The sequence below is a fragment of the Heterodontus francisci genome, chromosome 41 (genome assembly GCF_036365525.1).
Source record: "Heterodontus francisci isolate sHetFra1 chromosome 41, sHetFra1.hap1, whole genome shotgun sequence".
Classification (NCBI taxonomy): domain Eukaryota; kingdom Metazoa; phylum Chordata; class Chondrichthyes; order Heterodontiformes; family Heterodontidae; genus Heterodontus; species Heterodontus francisci.
In genome coordinates, this window is record NC_090411.1 from 23,837,262 (window position 1) to 23,861,395 (window position 24,134).

General features: G+C 47.4%; 1 protein-coding gene across 2 annotated transcripts in view; it reads left to right on the forward strand.

The window, feature by feature from the left end:
• The first annotated feature begins 236 nt into the window (after nt 1-236).
• The window catches only part of LOC137353362 (cytochrome P450 2J2-like), a 56,286-nt gene continuing 32,388 nt past the window's right edge, over nt 237-24,134 (forward strand). The window contains exon 1 of one of the 2 annotated variants that reach the window (XM_068019537.1): nt 237-574. The gene's annotated coding sequence lies outside the window, so the exon portion shown is untranslated. Of the gene's footprint in view, nt 575-20,308; nt 20,417-24,134 lie in introns of those variants that run through there. The other variant, XM_068019538.1, reaches the window with a different exon arrangement.

Below are 24,134 nucleotides of genomic sequence, written 5' to 3' on the forward strand. Positions count from 1 at the left end.
GATGGTTTCACAGGTCGGCGCAACATCGATGGCCGAAGGGCCTGTACTGTGCTGTAATGTTCTAATTCTAATTCTAATTCTAAAAGAAAGCATGTTCTGCTTTTTGCTTAAGGGCTTGGCCGTATTACTGGGATATGGCCAAGAAATAGTTCCTGAATGACTCATCCTGAAAAACATTATGAGCCATCTGTCGCGTTGGTTTGGTGTACAATTACAGCTCCAAGCTTAAATTTGCTGTGTTAAAGTTGTTTTTCTTTCTCCTTTGAATCTTTTCAAGGGTCAAAATGATGCTGGGAGTTTCCCAGCCCAAATTGTAAGCGCTGCGTGGTGGAAAATTGGGTTCAGCATCGCTGTTTATTGGATGCGACAAGTGCCATTAGAATTCAGAAATGGTGCCCGTGGCATATTTGTGACGTGAAGGGCACCAGATGCCATTTTGTTGTAAGTTTTAGTGCGTGTGGATCATGACACCAAGCAGCAAAGCTTATTTGACTCCATTTTTGCAACTCAATGCTCCAGGCAACACCTCTTAAACCCACCAACCCTATTTAAAGGGATCAACAATGTCTTACAGGTTAGTTGCTGGTTGCTTTCTTCTGGATTTTGCTCCAATTCTACATGTGTTTGCTACTTTCTGTGATTGTTTCAAGATTCAAAAGTCTGGAGGATGTGGTGTGATACTCGCTGAAGGGCATTTTGCTGATCTCAAGGCTCCTGCACAAGACTTGCACAAGTTCTGATGAAAGATCACAGACCTGAAACGTTAACTCTGTTCCTCTCTCCACAGATGCTGCCAGACCTGCTGAGTATCACCAGCACTTTCTGTTTTTATTTCAGATTTCCAACATCTGCAGTTTTTTGCTTTTATTTCTGCAGAAGCCAGTTGCTCCAAGACATGGATGCACTCGTGGGCATTTCCCTTGCAATAGAGCATGACTGTGAATGTATAGAGGTCACACAGAGCAGGAGAAGTTGCTGGAAGAGGGAGGAGGAAGAAGGGGAAAAGGGCTCTCAGTAGGAGGCCATATGCACACAGGTGTTCAGGGATCAATTCTCCTACCTGAACATCAGCAAGGAACAATGTGTGAGATGTCTGCGCTTCGCTAAGGACATCCTCACTGAAATCAGCCACATTCTGTAGACACTACTGGAACCTCAGAGCAGGACAAGGACCGTGGCTGTGAATGTGACCATGGCGATGAACATTTATGCGTCTGACTCCTTCCCATCTGGTGCTGGAGATATTAACAGCATCTCACCATTTGCAGCCCACTTACATATGGGAGGTCACTGAGGGTCTCTGTTCAAAGAGCTTCATTTCACTCTCTCTTGGCAGAGCCAAGCAGTAGGAGCGAGCACGAGGGTTTGCTCGGCATGCAGGCTTCCCCATGGTGCAGGGTACTATTGATTGCACCCACAGTGCTTTGTGGGCTCTGCATGCCAACTCTACTCGACACTGAAACCAAAAGGGATTCCATTCGCTCGACCTCCAGCTGGTGTGTGACCATAGGCAGGTCAATGTCCGGTATCCTGGCAGCAGTCATGACGCCTTCATCCTGTGGCTGTATTTCAGCCGCAAAGGGAAACCAAAGGATGGTTAGTGGGCAACAAGAGCTATCTGCTGACAACGTGACTCATGACTCTGGTGTGCATCCACAGGTGCATAGCATGCATGCAATGAGAGCCAAGCTTCCACAAACAATGTGATAGAGCAGACCATTGGTGTACTGCAGCATTTTTTTCAATTCTTTCATGGGATTTGGGCATCGCTGGCAAGGCCAAATTTGTTGCCCAACCCTAACTGCCCTTGAGAAGGTGGTGGTGAGTTGCCTTCCTGAACCGCTGCAGTCCAGCTGGTGCCGGTACACCCACAGTGCTATTAGGGAGCAAGTTCCAGGATTTTGACCCAGCGACGGTGAAGGAACAGTGATAGATTTCCAAGTCAGAATGGTGTGTGACTTGGAGGGAAACTTATAGGTAGTGGTGTTCCCATGTGACTGCTGTCCTTGTCCTTCTAGGTGGCAGAGGTTTCAAAGGTGCTGTCGAAGGAGGCGTGGTGAGATGCTGCAGTGAATCTTGTAGATGGTGCACACTGCTGCTACTGTGCGGTGATGGTGGAGGGAGTAAATGGTTAAGGTGGTGGATGGGGTACCAATCAAGCGGACTGCTTTGTCCTGGATGGTGTCGAGTTTCCTGAGTGTTGTTGGAGCTGCACCATCCAGGCAAGTGGTGAGTATTTCATCACACTCCTGACGTGTCTTGTCGATGGTAGACAGGCTTTGGGGAGTAAGGAGGTGAGTTACTCGCTGTAGGATTCCCAGCCTCTGACCTGCTCTTGTAGCCACAGTACTTATGTGGCTGCTCCAGTTCAGTTTCTGGTCAATGGTAACCTCCAGGATGTTGACAGTGGGGGATTCAATGATCATAATGCCATTGAATGTCAAGGGGAGATGGTTAGATTCTCTCTTATTGGAGATCATCATTGCCTGGTACTTGTGTGGCGCGAATAATTCCGCTGCCTGAACCTACTGGTCTTCTGCATGCTGTACAACCTCACTATCATGAAGGGACAGCCGTTGCTACCACCTATCAAAATCAATCTATCAAGTAAGAAGCTGAGGTGCAGGAGGTTAGGAGAAGGAAGTAGAAGAGGAAGAAGAGGAGGTTAGGCGACGACCTAGTCAACCCCTTTCTGCCTGGGCTGCACATGAAGAACTAATTCAAATGCGGTACCAGTAATCTCAACCCCAATTCCCCATTCACCAATATTCCCTCACCTTGGGCTGAATTTTACAGACCCCCCCGATATTGGTGGTCTTTGCAAAGGGGGAGCCGGTAAATGCCTCTGGGAGAGGCCCGCCATGGCCCGATAGTGCTGGCGGCAGTGAGGCCTCGTGGTGACCCCACTCCGCTCGGCGACGGGAGCCCAATTTAAATCTTTAAATTAATTTAAATAAACAAATTAAATACCTTCTCGCTCCCGCTGTCTGTCCCGGTGCGATATTGGTGCCTGTGGCCGGCACTCCCCGTCCGGGGATCTGAGGCTGAACACCAGCCACTGGTGGGGAGTGGGGTGCAGGTAATTTTCTCTGTGCAGGGGGCAGGGGGAGTGGAGTCACAGTCATCTCATTGGTGTAGGGGATGGTGGGAAGGGATAAAGTGTACAGCTGATGCACTTTTTCGGGGGAAGGTCAGGTGCGCAAGGTGCTTGGGGGGGGGTGGGGGGGTGCAGGTAATTAACTCTATGGTTATTGGGGGGTCAGGTGGGAGTGGGCCAGGATCAATTTATTTAATTTTTAAAAAATCAACCTATTTTTAAATATTTAAATTGAAATGAAGGGTTCGAAGCCCATTAAAAATGGCATCAGCGCCTGCGCACAGGCAGCTGGTGTCAATGCCAGGGACGGACAGCACCACCCCCCCCCCCCCCAACGTCATCAGGGCACGCGGAATAACGTGGCAGCTCCACGACGTGCAGCCCGTGCGGGCGGACCCCCATTGTTTTCACCCACTGCCCATCTCAGCAGCGGGACTATAAATTTCAGCCCCTTATCTTCCCTCCGTCACTGACCATCGTAGCATCTGCTCGTCCACAAAGCAAAAATAAAAGACACCACTAAGAAAACATTCTGAAGCAAGTTTACAAATGAAATCATGCAATATTGCATACAAAAGTCAACTAATCACCCTTGTTTATTCTCTTAGTTCCTGTCTTCCGTGTGCCTTTGCCTGTCCTGACAGAGGACAGCAGGTTTGGGCTATCCCAGGGTGGCACCTCAGTAATGCTAGTAATCTGTTGGAGGACCGTGAGATCCTGCAAGCTGGTATCCAAGGCTGTGATGGCAGCAGTCTGAGCCTGCGTGACTTCAGTCTGAGCTTCCACTGCAGCACTCAGAGGATATGCAGCCATGCCTGTCCCTTCTGTTAGCTCCTGCTGCCTCCAGTAATGCGTCACCGTGTCCTCCAAGAGAGAGAGGGAAGCGTGCCGGTGAGCCCTGTGCAATCTGTTTGTTTGTCATGGTTGAATAGCTGTCAGTGTGTGCAAGCTGTGAGATGTGGGTGTGAGGTTTGCAGCAGTGCTAAGGTTAAGTGAAGCATAGGACTGTTCGGTATGTGTCCTGATTATAGAGATTGTGGGTCGGTGAGTGATGGGGGATGTAGTGAACTGAGCAGAGTGTGCGACTAATGGTACAGTTGGTAGGACATGACATTTGTGGATGCGTTCACTTGAGCACTCGTATGAGGTCATGGAACTTCTCACAGCACTGCATCCAGGTCCTTGGGGCTTGACTCCTGTATTGGCCTGCTCGGCTTTCTGCTCCCACTGCCTTTTCACCTGTGTCTGAAGGGCCTCCCTCACCCCTGCAGATACAGGACATCCCTCCTACTAAAACCTCCAATGCAGTTGGAAAACATGTGTGACCACGCTTTCCCAAGTTGAGTCATTTTTCTGCCTTTACCTGGTCAGATTCAGTTCACACAGTAGTGCCAACACATAGTCCAGCCGCAAAGTACCTTCCCTTTAAGAGATGCAGGCTAACTTTAAGTAGTTCCAGTAGGTATTGATTTTGGGTGCCAGTTGATGGACACAATGTGAATTCTATATTAATTGAGTGTTTGAATTGGATTCAGGAGGTGGGCATTAACTGGGGATTCACTTGTACTCCTATAAATAGGAGCAGAGTGAAACTGTGGGTGATGGATTAGGAGGTGCGTGTTTGTAATGTGTATCTTTGTAAATAAAAGGTTATAAAATGTGTAAAGATTAGGCTCCAGTTCTATCCACCTGGCTTCCTGGAATAGAATAAGCAGCCTATTTAAACAAAGCCTGACAGCAAAGTGTCTATTTAAACAGTGTCCTAAAGAAAATAGAGTCTCTTGAAACAGTGCCATGAGGAAAACAGAGTGCATTTAAACAAAGCCCTACAGCAAATAGTTTATTTAAAAAGTACCCTACAGTAAACACAGGCTCTTTAAACAGTATCCACATCTCTTTTCAGGGCTATCTAACTTAGCTCCAGTGAAATTTTTAAAAATACTGCCAGGAGTAATTTGCAGGTTAATTACTGATTACAATCAGTTGACACTTTGCTGTAGGGCTTTGTTTAAATAGGCTGCTTATTCTATTCCAGGAAGCCAGGCGCACTGACACGGAACACAAAAGTCCGAGTGTATCAAGCCTGTGTCCTCAGTACCTTGCTCTACGGCAGCGAGGCCTGGACAACGTACATCAGCCAAGAGCGACGTCTCAATTCATTCCATCTTCGCTGCCTCCGGAGAATCCTTGGCATCAGGTGGCAGAACCGCATCTCCAACACAGAAGTCCTCAAGGCGGCCAACATCCCCAGCTTATACATACTACTGAGTCAGCGGTGCTTGGGATGGCTTGGCCATGTGAGCTGCATGGAAGATGTCAGGATCTCCAAGGACACATTGTACAGCGAGCTCGCCACTGGTATCAGACCCACCGGCCGTCCATGTCTCCGCTTTAAAGACGTCTGCAAACGCGACATGATGTCCTGTGACATTGATCACAAGTCGTGGGAGTCAGTTGCCAGCGATCGCCAGAGCTGGCGGGCAGCCATAAAGGCGGGGCTAAAGTATGGCAAGTCGAAGAGACTTAGCAGTTGGCAGGAAAAAACAGAAGCGCAAGGGGAGAGCCAACTGTGTAACAGCCCCGACAACCAATTTTTCCTGCAGCACCTGTGGAAGAGTCTGTCACTCTAGTATTGTCCTTTATATCCACTCCAGGTGCTGCTCCACAAACCACTGACCACCTCCAGGTGCTTACCCATTGTCTCCCGAGACAAGGAGGCTAAAGAAGACCATAAGTTGAACTTGGCCTGGAGGTGCTGAAGCAGAAAGCTCCAGCACTCAAGTGCTAATCAGACACAATTTTTTGGTAGCAAGGATATGTGGGCTCTACAAATTCATTTCTGTTGAAGGTGTGGAGTGCTTTAGCTGGCACACATCACCAGGTTCCAACATGTCTCAGGGATCAGCACTGGAGGTCCTGGTGGAGGAGGCCCAGAGGAGGAGGAATGCCCTGTACCTGCCCTGTACTTACTGTTTTAGGAGAAACCTGCAGAGAATTTCCAGCATTGATGTTGCGCGAGTGTTGATGAACTCTTGACATGGAGCCCCAGAAAGTCTCCCCCTGATGTGTTTCAGAAGTCCTCTTCACACCTCCAGCAGCAATGCCCATGAAATGGTGAGTATCTCTTTAAGCAGTGCTTGAAATTTTTAAAAACTTCTTTCATGGGATGTGAATGTTGCTGGCACGGCCAGTATTTGTTGCCAGAATTCCTCCTCCTCCGGGATACCTCCAACAGGACCTCCATTGCCACATCCAAGAACCAGTGCACCCTATCCTTCCGTCTCTGAGACATGCTCAAAACTGGCAATGGTTTCTTGATTCTGCTAGTTACTGGTGCCCTCCCCATTCACCCAGTTATTGGTGCCCTCCCCTAATTCCCCCATTTACTGGTGCCCTCCTCAATTCCCCCATTTACTGGTGCCCTCCCTTATTCCCCCAGTATTGCTACACTCCTCAAATCTCCCTTTTAATGGTGCCCTCCCAAATTCCCCCATTAACTGGCCCTCTCCGGTTTCCCCAGTTACTGTTCCCTCCCCTAAACCCCCATTTACGGATTCCCTCTTCAAGCTCCCACAGTTACTGATGCCGTCCCCAATTTATTAGTGCCCTCCCCGAATTCTCCCAGTTACTGGTGCCCTCCCCAGTTCCCTTGGCTACTGATGCCCTCCCCCAATTGCATAAGTTACTGGTGCCCTCAGAATTCCACCATTTACCGGTGCCCTCACCAATTTGCTGAATTGCCCATTTGTTTCGGAGATGTCCTTCAGGCACAGAACCTACCAATCTACTAAGGGTTTGGCCTACATGTGACTCCAGGCCAGCAATATGTGATCAACTTCAATCCTCCCTGAAGTGGCCTATCCAGCCTCTCATTTGTAGACACAGCACATCCTGTTGTCTGCTGACCCATCGCACTTTAAGCATTGAAATGACGGCTGGCGTTTGGAAGCTGTGGCGTACATTCACCACTGGAGGATTGGGGACCACGGCAGTCTCGCTTATGGAGTCTGTCGCCAATATCACGATTGCAGCAAATTCAATTCTAGGAGGCAGGACAGAGTCGGAAAAGCCTCCCGGAGCCTCCAGCTCCATTTTACGCCACCATCCGGCTCGTTGGGGTGGCATAAAATTCCGGCCTTTGTGTCTGTCTTCACGGAAGACGATACAGAAAATCTCCCAGAAATACTGGACAACCAAGGGACTTGAGAAAATGATGAACTGAAAGAAATTAGTATTAATAAAGAGGCAGTACTTAAAAAATTAATGGATTGAGTGTTGATAAACCCCCTGGACCAGATGAGCTCCATCCCAGAGTGTTGAAGGAGATAGTGGATGCATTGGTAGTTCTCTTGCAAAATTCTATAGATTCTGGAAATGTTCCAGAACGGAAATTAGCAAATGTAACCCCACTATTTAAGAAAGTGAGAGAAAATGAGAAACTACAGTCTTGTTAGTTTGATGTCAGAAGTAGGGAAAATGTTAGAATCTATTATAAAGGATGTGAAAACTAGACACTTAGAAAATTATGATATGATTGGGCAGAGTCAACATGGATTTATGAAAGGGACATCATGTTTAACAAACCTGTTGGAGTTTTTTGAGGATGTTATTTGTAGCATAGATAAAGGAGAACCAGTGGATGTAGTGTATTTGGATCTTCAGAAGGCTTTTGATCAGGTCCCACACAGGAGGTTTAGTAAACAAAATTAGAGCCCATGGGATTGGTGGTAATGTACTGGTATCGATCAAGAATTGTTTAACAAACAGAAAACAGAGAGTAGTAATAAATGGGTCATTCTCAAAATGGCAGGCTGTTACTAGTGGGGTCCCAGCTGTTCACAATCTATATAAATGATTTGGATGTGGGGACCGAATGTAATATTTCCAAACTTGCTGATGACACAAAACAAGGTGGGAATGTCAGCTGTGATGCAAGGAAGCTTCAAGGGGACTTGGACAGGCTAAGTGAATGGGCAAGAACATGGCAGATGGAATATAATGTGAATTAATGTGAAGAGATCCACTTTGGTAGAAAAAAACAGCAAGGCAGAGTATTTCTTAAATGGTGAGAAGTTGGGAAGTGTTGATGTCCAAAGGGACATGGCTGTCCTTGTTCATGAGTCACTGAAAGCTAGCATGCAGGTGCAGGAAGCAATTAAGAAGGCAAACGGTATGTTGGCCTTCATCGCAAGGGGTTTTGAGTACGAGTAAAGAAGTCTTGCTGCAATTGTATAGTGCCTTGGTGGGACCGCACCTGAAGTATTGTGTACAGTTTTGGTCTCCTCAGCTAAGGAAGGATATACTTGCCATAGAGGGTGTGCAATGGAGGTTCACCAGACTAATCCCTGGGATGATGGGATTATTTTATGAGGAGAGATTGCTGAAACTGGGCTTGTATTCTGGAGAGTTTCGAAGAATAAGAAGTGAGCTCATTGAAACTTACAAAATTCTTAAGAGCCTGACAGGGTGGATGTGGATTGGATGGTTCCCCCTGGCTGGTGAGTCTAGAACCAGGGGACATAGTCTCAGAATAAGGGGTAGGCCATTTAAGACTGAGATGAGGAGGAATTTCTTCACAGAGGGTAGTGAATCTTTGGAATTCTCTACCCCAACGGGCTTTGGAAGCTCAATCATTGAGCATGTTCAAGACAAAATCGATAGATATCTGGAAACTAATGACTTCAAGAGATATGGGGCTAGCACGAGAAAGTGGCGTAGAGGTAGATGATCAGCCTTGATCTAATTGAATGGTGGGGCAGACTCGATGGGCTGAATGGCCTACTCCTGCACCTCTGTTCCTATGTTCCTAGATATCAGATGTCATTTGTGTGTTTTCACATCATGAGGTGCATAGATAGGGTAGATAGGTAGAAACGTTCTCGAAGTTCCGAAGAAGGGTCACTGACCCGAAACGTTAACTCTGCTTCTCTTTCCACAGATGCTGCCAGACCTGCTGAGTGATTCCAGCATTTCTTGTTTTTGTTTCAGATTTCCAGCATCCGCAGTATTTTGCTTTTATTATATAGAAACGTTCTCTTAGCGGAGGGGTCAATAACCAGGGGGCGTAGATTTAAGGTAAGGGGCAGGAGGTTTAGAGGAGATTTGAGGAAAAAAATTTTCACCCAGAGGGTAGTTGGAATCTGGAACACACTACCTGAAGGGGTGGTAGAGGCAGGAACCCTCAAAACATTTAAGAAGTATTTAGATGAGCACTTGAAATGCAATAGCATACAAGGCTATGGGCAAAGTGCTGGAAAATAGGATTGGAATAGATAGGTGCTTGATGGCTGGCAGGGACACGATGGGCTGAAGGGCCTGTTTCTGTGCTGTATAACTCTATGACTCTATTGAGCTGTTTAAGCTCTATTGAGGGTAGGCGGTGGTGTATTGGTATTATCACTGGACTAGTAACCCAGAGACCCAGGTATTTCTCTGGGGACATGGGTTCGAATCCCACCACAGCAGAAGGTGGAATTTGAATTTAATTAATAAATCTGGAATTAAAAGCTAGTCTAATGATGTCCATGAAACCTTTGTCGATTGTTGTAAAAACCCATCTGGTTCACTAATGTCCTTTAGGGAAGGAAATCTGCTGTCCTTACCTGGTCTGGCCTACATGTGACTCCAGACCCACAGCAATGTGGTTAACTCTTACATGCCCTCTGAAATGGCCTAGCAAGCCACTCAGTTGTACCTAACCACTTCGAAGTCAATAAAAAGGAATGAAACAGGACAGACCACCCAGCATCGACCTAGGCACCGGAAACGACAACGGCAAACCCAGCCCTGTCAACCCTGCAAGGTCCTCCTTACTAACATCTGGGGGCTTGTGCCAAAGTTGGGAGAGCTGTCCCACAGACTAGTCCAGTAACAGCCTGACATAGTCATACTCACGGAATCATACCTTACAGACAATGTCCCAGACACTGCCATCACCAGCCCCGGGTATGTCTTGTCCCACCGGCAGGACAGACCCACCGGCGTGGTGGCACAGTGGTATACAGTAGGGAGGGAGTTGCCCTGGGAGTCCTCAACATCGACTCCGGACCCCATGAAGTCTCATGGCATCAGGTCAAATATGGGCAAGGTAACCTCCTACTGATTACCACCTACTGCCCTCCCACAGCTGATGATTCAGTACTCCTCCATGTTGAACACCATTTGGAGGAAGCACTGAGGGTGACACTGGCACAAAATGTACTCTGGGTGGGGGACTTCAATGTCCATCACCGAGTGGCTCGGTAGCACCACTATTGACCGAGCTGGCCGAGTCCTAAAGGACATAGCTGCTAGACTGGGTCTGCGGCAGGTGGTGGGGGAACCAACACGAGGGAAAAACATACTTGACCTTGTCCTCACCAATCTGCCTGCCGCAGATGCTTCTGTCCATGACTGTATTGGTTGGAGTGACCACCGCACAGTCCTTGAGGAGACGATATCCCGCCTTCACATTGAGGATACCGTCCATCGTGTTGTGTGGCACTATCACCGTGCTGAATGGGATAGATTTTGAACAGATCTAGCAATGCAAAACTGGGCATCCATGAGGCGCTGTAAGCCATCAGCAGCAGCAGAATTCTACTCAACCACAATCTGTAACTCATGGACCGGCATATCCCCCACTCTACCATTACCATCAAGCCAGGAGACCAACCCTGGTTCAATGAAGAGTGGAGGGCATGCCAGGAGCAGCACTAGGCATACCTCAAAATGAGGTGTCAACCTGGTGAAGCTACAACACAGGACTATCTGCGTGCCAAACTGCGTAAGCAGCATGCGATAGACAGAGCTAAGCGATCCCATAACCAACCGATCAGATCTAAGCTCTGCAGTCCTACCACATCCAGCTGTAAGTGGTGGTGGACAATTAAACAACTAACTGGAGGAGGTGGCTCCACAAATATCCCCATCCTCAATGATGGGGGAGCCCAGCACATCAGTGCGAAAGGTAAGGCTGAAGCATTTGCAACAATCTTCAGCCAGAAGTGCTGAGTTGTTGATCCATCACGGACTCTTCCTGAAGTCCCCAGCATCACAGATGCCAAACTTCAGCCAATTCGATTCACTCCGTGAGATATCGAAACGACTGAAGGCACTGGATACTGCAAAAGCTATGGGCCCTGACAATATTCTGGCAATAGTACTGAAGACCTGTGCTCCAGAACTTGCCGCGCCCCTAGCCAAGCTGTTCCAGTGCAGCTACAACACTGGCATCTACCCTGCAATGTGGAGAACTGCCCAGGTATCCTGTACACAAAAAGCAGGACAAGTCCAACCCGGCCAATTACCGCCCCATCAGTCTACTCTCAATCATCAGTAAAGTGATGGAAGGTGTCATCAACAGTGCCATCAAGCGGCACTTGCTTAACAATAACCTGCTCAGTGACGCTCAATTTGGGTTCCGCCAGGGCCACTTAGCTCCTGACCTCATTACAGCCTTGGTTCAATCATGGACAAAAGAGCTGAACTCAAGAGGTGAGGTGAGAGTGACTGCCCTTGACATCAAGGCAGCATTTGACAGAGTATGGCATCAAGGAGCCCTAGCAAAACTGAGGTCAATGGAAAACCCTCCACTGGCTGGAATCATACCTAGCGCAAAGGAAGATGGTTAATTTTTTGGAGGTCAATCATCTGAACTACAGGACATCATTGCAGGAGTTCCTCAGGGTAGTGTCCTCGGCCCAAACATCTTCAGCTGCTTCATCAATGACCTTCCTTCAATCATAAGGTCAGAAGTGGGGATGTTCGCTGATGATTGCACGATGTTCAGCACCATTCGTGACTCCTCAGATACTGAAGCAGTCCATGTAGAAATGCAGCAAGACCTAGACAATATCCAGGCTTGGGCTGATAATTGGCAAGTAACATACGCGCCACACAAGTGCCAGGCAATGACCATCTCCAACAAGAGAGAATCTAACCATCTCGCCTTGACATTCAACAGCACTACCATCGCTGAATCCCCCACTATCAACATCCTGAGGGTTACCATTGACCAGAAACTGAACAGGAGTAGCCATATAAATACTACGGCTACAAGACCAGGTCAGAGGCTAGGAATCCTGAGGCGAGTAACTCACCTCCTGACTCCCCAAAGCCTGTCCACCACCTACAAGGCACAAGTCAGGAGTGTGATGGAATACTCTCCACTTGCCTGGATGGGTGCAGCTCCAACAACACTCAAGAAGCTCGACACCATCCAGGACAAAGCTGCCCGCTTGATTGGCACCCCATCCACAAACATTCACTCCCTCCACCACCGACGCACAGTGGCAGCAGTGTGTATCATCTACAAGATGCACGCCAGCAACACACCAAGGCTCCTCAGACAGCACCTTCCAAACCCACGACCTCTACCAACTAGAAGGACAAGGGCAGCAAATACAAGGGAACACCACCACCTGTAAGTTCCCCTCCAAGTCACACACCATCCTGACTTGGAACTATATCACCGTTCCTTCACTGTTGCTGGGTCAAAATCCTGGAACTCCCTTCCTAACAGCACTGTGGGTGTACCTACCTCACATGGACTGCAGCGGTTCAAGAAGGCAGCTCACCACCACCTTCTCAAGGGCAATTAGGGATGGGTAATAAATGCTGGCCTGGCCAGCGATGCCCACATCCCATGAATGAATGAAAAACAATATTGATACAATTGGGGTGAGCCATGAACTGTATCATTTCTTTGATGCACGATTCATCAGCATGCTCACTGTAGCCTGTTCAAATGACTGTTCCACGGGTTTTTGGAGTAGGTTCGTGACAGAATTGATGGCCGAAGCAACAGTCTTTGTTTTCTTCACGCCCTGTCGTGGAAGCTTTGATGCAGATGTAGGGGCCTCGAAACTCCGAGCTTCTTGTTTTCCTGGGGGGCAGGGAGGAAGAAAACAGAAAAGTGAAAAGCAAAAGGAACACTGGAGATGAATTTATTCAGAGGTTGTTCTGCTCACTTTGGCAAGAGTTGCAGGACGGAACTGGAGTATATCCAAGCAGATTCCTGGCAACAGTGTGAGTAATATTAAACAATGCCAAGAGAACGAATGAGTATTTGGAATAATTATTAATGTAAATGACTTCAATAGCCTATATGACATCATCCAATTCCTAGAAAATGGGCTGATGCATTTTCTTCACAGTCTGCTGCTGTGTTGCAATCGTGGGGAAATGCCCTGAAGATTCATAGTGATCTTACAGTCTAGCATGAGACAACCAAAACACAAGGGGGATTCAGTGCAATGCTGGATAATACCGGAAGCACTCGGCAGGTCAGGCAACATCAATGGAGAGAACAGAGTTAATGGGCAGGAATTGGCCTTTCGAGTTGGGATCCCGAGATCAGGGTCAAATGGGAGTTCCGACATTTTTGTCGGGAGCAGTCACACAGCAATGATGTTTCCCTGGATTGGCCAATTAGTGGCCAGAGGGCGCAGTCACCATCCAATTAATGGTGGCTTCTCGAAGCTGGGGGCCAATAGGAGAGCCCAGCTCACAAGGAGCTGCAGGTTAGTGTCTGGCCAGGTTAGGGGGGTGGGAGGGGCAGTGTGGAGGTGCCTGAAAGTCTTCCCCCTGTCTGTCGTCGAAAGGTCGCCTCCAAGCATCTGCCGTGTTCCCGACAAGCATGGGAACTTTCCAGTCGGCCTCTGATAATTGGCCTTAAACTTACCTTAACTGACTACCCACCACGTGTGGCTGGGTTGCCCTTCCACCCCGATCCCGCCTGCAGGAAGATAGCTCAGGGGCGGGATGGTGCTAACAAACTGGCATGGCGGCTGGCAGTGCTAAATTACACAGTGGGCGAAAGTTCTGCCCTATGTTTCAGGTTGATGACCTTTCGTCAGAGCTGGAAGAAGTTAGGGATTTAACAGTTTCTAAGCAACTAAAGAGCCAGTGAAAGAGAGAGAGAGGCGGTGTGGGGGTTGGAGTTTGAGGAGAGTGCAACGGTTGAGGGGGGAAGGAGGAACAAAGGGGAACGTCTGGGATAGGAGTTTGGGGTAGATAGCCTGCTGATCCAGAGTAACCCTGTTACCCCCTGTTTCTGCTGTTATTTTTGGGGATTGTGAAGGCCTCCGTCTGGAGTCATGATGGAAGATTAAGGTCATTATGGGGTTTTTCTTGCATCAAATTTCTCCCCTTCTTCTCCCGTAGGTCCCGATTCATGGACGGCCACATTCCACAGGCCTAGGGTTACATTCAGTGGTCATTGACCTCTTTGGTGTCCAGGATTTCCGTTGGAAAATGGGGACACAGAAGAATTCAATTACGATGCCCGTCAGCAGTTACATAACCTGACACTGGCAACGTAGGCTTCCACATTATGCCTGACCTACATTAGCTCTCAGTCAAGCAACACGTTGATTTTAAAATTCTCACCCTTGTTTACAAATCCCTCCATGGCCTTTCCGCTCCCTAATCTCTGTAATGTCCGACCCCACAGCTCTCTAAGATATATGCACTCCCCCAATCTTAGCCTCTTGGACTTCCCCAATTTTAATTGCTCCACCATTGGTGGCCGTGCCTTCAGCTGCCTGGGCCCGAAGCTCTGGAATTCCCTCCCTAAACTCTCCGCCTCTCTACCTGGCTTTTCTCCTTTAAGACGCTACTTAAAGCTCTCTGACCAAGGTCACCTTCCCCAATATCTCCTTATATGGCTCGGTGTCAAATTTTAATTTATAAATACCTCTGTGAATTGCCTCGGGATGTTTATGCTGCTATATAAATAGAATTTGTTGTTGTTTGCAATTTCAATAATATTTGAAACAACATGGCCTGGAAACTATGCTAAGCAAACAGCCTGCTAATCATTCGTCCAAGCGGCCAGTCCTAATCATTGGCTGCTGACCTATTCTGGGAAGCTGGGACAATATTGGGAATCCAGGACTCCAGTTAAAGGTAGCTAGTATCGCAAGCTCAGATAGCCGCCATCCAGGATTCGGGGAACATTGTTGAAAGGAACTTCCAGAGTGTCACCTGTTCTTTAGCAGAGCCCTAGGAGTGTTGAGGCTCAGACCCAGGAGAGTGGCCTTGTTTCCATAGAAGACTCACCAACTGTCCTCTCTGGGGACAACAACATGCCTATTGCCCTGCCACCCACTCCGCCAGTGCCCTTGTCAGTGGCACACCAGCAGCTAGCTCTGTTCTGCCCCAGCCTAGGCCAAGATACTGCAGCCTGCTGTTGGGTTCTTGAAGCTCGGAGTTGCTTGAGGTCAAAGTGTGTGTGATGGCAGCTCTGGAATCTTGCACCTCCTTAGTTGTAACCTCCAACTTTGCCCTGCAACCAATTCCACACATTTCCTGGATCTTCATTTCGACATACTTACCTCCAGCAGTGCAACCTCCGATGTCAATCCTTCAAATAGCTTCTGAACTCAACCACCTGCCATAGCTTTCTCCAAACCTGGACCTCAATTCATCCATGTTACATGCCGACTCTATCACGGGTTCTCTGACTCTAACTCTGAACTCTCTCCTATTGTTCTCTCTCCATTATCCATCCACAGACAGGATATATGTAGCTCACTATATAACTGGGACTATGAAATTTGAGTTTTCCCTGTGTCCATTCGCGTGCATGTTTTGACTCCTGCTCTGGATCTGCATGCATCATTTAATTCTTTTTTCTCTTGCTTTTAGTCTTCTATTTCTCCTTACCCTGCCTCGACCACTCTATTCATGTCTCCTTTCGTTGCTTTCCTGTGTACTCTGCCCTCCCAATTCGCTACTATAATCCTTCAGCACTCCTCAATCATCCTACTCTTCTGCCACTCTCCCAGATCTGACAACTCAGCTAAGCCTATAACTTCCCTCTGTGCCTCTCTTAGCATCCTGCAAGGGTGCATTGAGGCACTCATCATCGACTCTTTATGAGCCGCAACCAAATGTTCCCATTCTCGGCTCTTGCTGACCTTCCCACCAGCACACCCACAGGGGCCTAATTTTCCAACCTTCCATCTGTCCCATTCACCTTGTGGACCAGTGCTCATTGGTCCTGTCTGCATCTCTCTCCAGAATGTCTGTTCACCAATGTACTGCCATCCATGAGCAAGCAATTAGGAAAGCAAATGGCATGTTGAGATTTATATCAAAGGAGATTGGAGCACAAGAATAAAGACATCCTGCTACAATTGTACGGGGCTTTGGTGAGACCACACCTGGAATATTGTCCAATTTTTGGTCTCCATATTTAAGGAAGGATATACTCGCATTGAAGGCAGTACAGCGAAGGTTCATTAGATTGGTCCCTGGAATGAGAGGGTTGTTTTATGATAAGAGGCTGAATAAATTGGGTTTATACTCTCTGGAGTTTAGAGGAATGAGGGGTGATCTCATTAAAAGATTCAAGATTACTAAGGGGCCTGACTGGGTAGGTAGGGTAGAGGTTGTTTACCCTGGCTGGGGAGTCTAGAATAAGGGGGCACAGTTTGAGGATAAGAGGCAGATCATTTAGGACTGAGATGAGGTGAAATTACTTCACTCAAAGGGGTGTGAATCTTAGGAATTCTCTACCCCAGAGGGTTGTGGATGCTCCTTTGTTGAATATACCTAAGGCTGGGATAGACAGATTTTGGTCTCTCAGGGAATCAAGGGATATGGGGACCGGGCAGGAAAATGGAGTTGAAGCCCAAGGTTAGCCATGATCATATTGAATGGCGGAGCAGGCTCATTGGGCCGTATGGTCTACTCCTGCTCCTATATCTGATGCTCTTATTGTGGATGATTGCATTGAATGGAAACCTGGCCGAGGGGGGATGACACCTTCCTCTCACCTGATTATATCTTCCACCACTTACCCTGCTCAGACTGGCGTGGTGGCGGTGTGGTGCTTATCACCAAATCACCCCTTGGGCTGACCCGCTACTCCTCTGGCACTTTCTCCTCCTTTGAGCATCTCACCTTCCACTCCTCTCACCTCACATTAAAAATTCCTGTTCCCTACATTCTACAATCTACATTCCCACATTCTACACCATGTTTCTTACAAAGATATCTTCACTGTTTTCCTTCGTCACACTTTGCACTGAATGGCTTCTCATCCTCAGGCCCCGTTCTCATCTATTTGCTGCCCCTTGGCAACATCATCTGAAAATGCAATGTCAGGCCCCTCCTGTACACGGACGACACCCAGCTCACCACCAACCACCACCTCTCTTGACCCCTCCGCCATCTCTAAACTGTCAGACTGCTTGCCTGAAAACCAGTATTTGATGAGCAGAAATCCCCTGCAATTAAATATTGGAAAGACTAAAGCCAATGTCCTTGGTCCCAGCCACAAACTCCGCTCCCTAGCCACTGACTCCATCCCTCTCCCTGGCAACTGTCTGAGGCTGAACCAGACGTATTCGACAACAAAATGAACTTCCCATCACATATCTGTACCAACACTAAGACCTCCAATTTCCACCTCCATAACATCACCCAACTCTGCCCCTGCCTCAACTCTGCTGCTAAAATCCTCATCCATGCCTTTGTTACTTCTAGACTTGACTATTCCAAAGCACTCCTGCCCGTCTCCCATCTCCCATCATCCATAAACCTAAGGTCATCCAAACCTCTGCTGCCCTCATCCTAACTCATACCATGTCCTGTTCACCTATCACCTCTGTGCTCACTAACCTATATTGGCTCCCGTTTAAGCAACACTTCAATTTTTAAACTCTCATCCTACATTTCAAATTCCTCCATGGCGTCAACCCTCCCTATCTTAGTAACCTCCAGCCCTACAACCCTCCAAGATCTCTGTGCTCTTCCAATTCTGGCCTCTTGTGCTCCCTGATTTTAAGCGCTCCATCACTGGCAGCCGTGCCTTCAGCCAGATGTGCCCAAAGCTCTGGAATTATCTCTCTAAACCTTTCCGCCTCTACCTCTCTCTCCTCCTTTAAGATGCTCCTTAAAATCTACCACTTTGACCAAGCTTTTGGCCACCTGCCCTAATATCTTCTTGTGACTCTGTCACATTTTGTCCGATTGTGCTCCTGTGAAGTGCCATGGGGCATCTCACGATGTTAAAGATGCTATTTAAATACAAGTTGTTGTTGTTGTTGTAAGCTGCAGTCACTGCGAAAACACTTTGTAAGATGCCCTAGGGTTAGTAGACGTGCAAACGACACTAAGGGCACGAAGGGCTTGCCCAAGGGTAATTAGTCATTTTATTTTGTCAATGCCAACATGACTTGTTTGATAAATGTAATTTTTGTTCTGTATTTGTTTTGGTGAAAGACCAATAAGTTTGGAGTGAAGGAAGCTACTAAATGGCAGTTGCAAGGAGGGGTAAGGGTTGTGAGACTGTTGGAGAATGGGAGGGCTGATTTAGGTGATGCACTCCTTGCGGATTGCCTCTGAGATCTGAGCAGATAGAGGCTCCTGTGGTCACTGCCTACACCTCCTCCTCTTCTCCCTCATCTTCTTCTCCCACTTCCTCCTCCACTTCCTCCTCCCACTCTTGTTGCTAAGGTGGTCCTTCATGACTGTGAAGTTGTAGAGCATGAAGCAGACAATGGCAAAGATGGATACCAACTCGAGTGTGAACCTCCTCTGGAATGGTTGCTTGACCTCATCGACTGTCTTCTTGATAATGTTCCTTGTAACATCATGGCCCTCATAGGCCTGCTCGGTAGCTGTGCCTGGGTTCCCGTCTGGGTCATGAACCATGCCAGAGGGGATATCCCTTGCCACCCAACACCCTGCCCTTAGGTGGCATGGTTGAAATAATGGCAGCACCGCAGACTATCGCAGGATGGAAGAGTGATGACTGCTGCTAGGATACTAGGCGTAGACATTATGCCCTTCCCATGTTCACATTTCAGTTGTGCATTGAGGCAGTTGAATCACCAGCGCAATCTCCTGCACTTGTATGGCGGAAAATGTGCTTCTGACCTCCAGGCTCTTCCTGCCATTTTGGGGGCTAGGTAGACCACTTAGCACCTGAGATATGGGCAATACCAAACAGGATATTGAAAAGGTTAAGGAAGAGAATCGAACGCAAGGAGAAATCGACTGGTTACTGCAGGTCTGAAGATACCATGCAATCAGATGAATGTAAGACTCAGTGAAGGAGAGCCAGGCAATGTGTCCTCTAATTTCCCTCCACTGTGCATGTCCCTTTTGTTGCACTGTGCGTTTTCCTTTAAGATAGCAGTGCGGCCTCACTTGTGTGCATCTTAGAGGGACTGCTGTTTGTAAGTGGTCTGTTGTCCCCTGTGCAGTAAGTTCTGGATGATTTTGTGGCCTGCACCCGCACAGCTTAGAGGGAACATTGGAAATTTTCCCCAAAGAGAGACAGGTAAAGTGTTCCATTGTTTTGATGCGACCTCTACTGGTTGTGTATATAAAGGCAGGTATTGTGGGCTCCAGTATGTGAATGGTAGCGAAATCCATGTAAAATTTAACCTGGTGATACTATAACCTTTTTCATGAATCTAACATACTTTCAGGACCTACATCATTTAGCCCATACACCTTCCAGTTGCATATAGTCCATGGGTATGCTAGAATAGTCTTTATATAGCAGACTAGTAATCCAGAGGTGGACTAATAGTCAGAGACAAGAGTTCAAAACCCACCATGGCAGTTGGGGAATTTAAATTCAGTAAATTAAGCAAATCTGGAACAAAAAGCTAGTAATAGTAATATTGACCATGAAACTACTGATTGTCATTAAAATCCAACTGGTTTACTAATGTCCTTTAGCGAATAAAGTCTGCTGTCCTTACCCGATCTGGCCTATATGTGCCTCCAGCCCCACAGCAATGTGGTTGACTCTTAACTTCCCTCTGAAATGGCCAAGCAAGCCACTCAGTTGTATCAAAAGCTGCTATGACGGACTGCAGCAGTCCAAGAAAGTGGATCACCACCTCCACAAGGGAAATTAGGAATGAGCAATAAATGCTGACCCTTGCCACTGATGTCAGCATACCATGATTAAATACATAAAAAAAATTGATAATAGTCCTTGTCCCAAAGCAACAACAAAGCTACCAAGACCAATTGTATTGTTCCAAATGGTATCAACTAACTTGTTCAAGTGAGAAACGTCACTAGGCTTCAAGCACTCTCACTTGCTCAGGAAGCAGTCATTCCTGAACATCATGCTGTATCTCCTGTGTTACATCATGATGGCAGACACTGCATGTGCCGATTGACACGTTGGCAGTGCCAGTGCAATTCAGTCTGGGCTCCCTGTTAGCATCTTTGTGCTGCTTTCTTCTTCTAGAGAGGGCTTCTGGGACATTTGACGCCTGTGGAAACCGTAACCTTGGAAGAAGGCAACATCTGCCAGGTTGTGGCTGATGAGTCGTCTGATGCAACTCCTCAGGTCATTCCAAAGTAAGTCCTTTTATTTATTCCTGCCAATGTTTCTTGCTTCAGTGGAAAGTACGAGAGAGAGATCGAGTTTGACTTGCCCCACTCAATATTTCTTCTCCCCGTAAGCTGCCATTCCCAACAAGCCAGGGTAAGGTGGGGACACAACACTGTATAGATTGACGTCTGTGGATCTATCACATCTCCCAATACATTCAACATGTTGCAGCAGCATGGAAATGAATGCCCAGAACCACTAGGTCACCACATCCATCCCTTTCTCCATAACCTCCTCCAACCCTCTGATAACCCTCCATCACTCTGACGCTGGCTTCTTGACCATCATGGCCTTCCCTCATCCCACCATTGGTGGCTGTGCCTTCAGCTGTCTCAACTTGAAGCTCTGGAATTCCATCCCTACAATTTTGCTCTCCCAACTCTCCTAATGTCTCCTTTGGTTCAGTGTTAATTTTGCGATCCTGTGAAGCACCTTGGGACATTTCACTACATTAAAGGTGCTATATAAATGAAAGATGTTGTTGTTTCTTATCTGAACTCCACAGAAAACACTGTCCTTTCACCTCTGGGTTTGCATTTATATTGCAGATTAATAGGATGAGACCCTCAGTGTCTCTGCCGTTTTACAGGATCCTCAGTGCAATGGGTTTATATCGTCACAATCTCAGTAAGCAGCTTGGAACCAGCCGTTACAGATTGCCACTAGGCTGCTAATCTTACTCATGAAAACCCCAAAATCAGTAGGCAGCAGAAACCAAAATCTCTGGAGGTTCCTCCAGTACTGGATACTCCTTGAGACTGGGATCAAGGCACATTACAAGAGCAGTGTGGTGTGATCTTTACTTTACTGATAAGCTGTGGTCCAGCTAACCTTCAGTGTGTTTTACCACTGATATCCCTCACAATTCACTAACACTTGTAGGAATTAACAAACCACAAGAGCTAAGCTTGAACAAATACATGTACCACCTGAGCTTCAAGGTTAGAATATCACCCTGGAACCACAACATCACCTCCCTTAAAGTTAAATTTTACAAAGACATCCTCCCAAGGCAGAGCTTAGTTAACAACAACAACATGTGTTTGTATAGCACCTTTAACATAGTACAACAGCCCCCAGCTGCTGTTTGTGAGGTGATGGTGGCGTAAGTGGTAATATTGCAGTGGTCCAGGCTAAAATCCTGCAGATGTGGGTTCAAATCCCACCATGTGGTAGCAGTTTGGAAATATCTTCCACAGTGACAATTGATGCTAGGTCAATTGTTAATTTAAATATGGGGTTGGTTGATTTTTGTTCACGATAGGTATTAAGGAATATGGGTCAAAAACAGTTATGACGTTAGGCCACAGATCAGCCACGATCCTCATTGAATAGCGGAACGGGCTTTTACAGGCTTACTATTACAGTAACACCAGGTGAAGTATGAAAGGGAACCCTAGGCCTCTTTCTCACCTGGTCGTAACAGTAGCAGTCCTCTCAAAGGCAGAGCTCCCAAGTGTGATGACACTAAGCAAGCAGAGGCAGCTTTGGTGGATTGACCACATCCGCAGGATGGATGACAGTCGCATACCCAAGGACCTTCTGTATGGTGAGGTAGCCGGGGTCAGACGCTCAGTGGGGCACCCAAAGGTCCGCCTCAAGGATGCTTGCAAGTTTGACATGAAGTCTCTAAATGTTGATTGTCACACATGGGAGTCAATAGATGGCGGAAGAGGGAAATAGCAACACATCCTGTGGACTGGCGTGCACTACCACGATGACCAGTGACTACAGCAGCTTGGCAACAGGCGTCAACGCCGAAAACAACAACTCACAGCGTCACTTGGCAGCTTTAAGTGTGGCATTTGTGGCAGAACCTGCCTCTCAAGGATTGGCCTTCAAAGCCATCAGCACAGGGGCACCGAGAAGATACCCCATCTAAATGGATTGTTTGCTGCGTGTCCATCATAGATGGAAGGATGGCAACCAAGATATAAAGCCCAGTATACCAGTAGCCTTTTTAAATTTTTGTACCTCTCCATGCCTGTTTAATGATCTATGCACATGAACCCCCAAGTCTCTTTGGACTTGCACTTTTTTTTAATCTTTTCACTATTTAGAAAGTATTTTTCAGATCCAAAGTGGATGACCTCACACATTTTGCACAATTGCTCTTTGAAACTATTCAGATTCCAGCAGAGATCAGGAGAAAAGAGGTTGATTATTGTGACACTGGGGGGACAGGGACAATGACCAGATCTTGGTTTCCTATCCAACCGGGCATTTCACTCATATCGGGGCCGCATCAGAACAAAAATTGAATTTCTCGTTGATTGAGCAGATCCCAAATTTTATTCCTAGTCCATGGTGAGTTGGTTGATCTGAGCTGGACTGTCAGTGTCACTCCAGTTGGCTTCAGGAATGTGGACTATGGCGGGGAAGAGGGAGAAAAATGAATGGGAAGAGTTCCTGCTCCTTACCACGCTGCAGTGACCTTGTGGAAAGTCATTGTGTGGCTCAGGGGCAAGATGAGGATTGGGCCCTTTCTCGTGCCCTCTGCCCCCCATAGCTGAACAGTTTGACAACACTCACCTGCCACACTGTCATGTGACAAACAGCCATGTGACTGAGGAAGAGGAGGGCTGGAGTCATCCAAAATAAATCATTGCCTTTGGGAGAAAAAGGAGACAATTCATTATTCATTATGCAGTTTGAACAATTCAAAGTCTGAGACATCATCTGTTTACAATCCAATTAAGCACGGAGAGCAAAGCTGTAGCCTCCGTCCCAAAGAGGATACATAAGATTGATTTAACATAAGAACTGTGGGTGGACAAAAGCCTACTGAGACATCTATACAGGTTGTCAAAGACATGACAATAATACAGCGCTCACTAGTCGATGTAATTCTCTCGTTTAGTGCTTGCCATAGTGTGCAACTCCCTGCTGCACTCCTCTTCCTTGTAAGTCTATCCAGGGACATTCTTTTGCCCTTTTCCACCTATCTCCTCTCCTCCACCTCTTAACATGCCCTGCCCGAGGAGTCAGTTGGTGGATCTACAGGTTCAAGCTACACATTTAAAAGCCACCTATGTGGAGTACATTGTCTATCCCCCACCGTGGCTTGTTCTTTGGTGTTACTGTGCTCTTTCAATCCCACGGTTACCCTCTATGCCCCTCTCACTTGTTTCTGCCTCCATATCAGCAGCAGCCCCAAGCTGCCCATCTTCCTCTCTTATTATCCTTCCCTGCACACTCAGGGGGTGGGGCTAACAAGCCAACTTCCCTCCCAATCCCACTCACTCCACCCACTACTGTCTCCTCAGACTCTATCAGAAGATTAACAATCACTGCCCCGCTCTACATTTCCCTCCCTCATCACGGCGAAGGTCCCTCCCAACTATGGCCTGATAGTGGATCATTACATTGGCCATCTGGTTTTGCTTAAGACTTGACCCACAGCCTCCCCACCTGGAAAATCTGCCCACCGACTGCCCCACCTAAACCACCGTTGTTGATAATGTGGCACATCACCAAATCTACTCCAATGCTGTCCTGGGTGGCCTCACATCCTCCACTCTCCATCATCTTCAGCTCATCTGAAACTCTGTCCCTCATGTTCTCGTGTTCACACCAAGTCCCACTCACCTAGAAACATAAAACATGGAATATTTACGGCACAGAAGGAGGACATTTGGTCTATTATGTCTGTTTCTCAGTAAGTCCCACTTTCCAGCTTTTGGT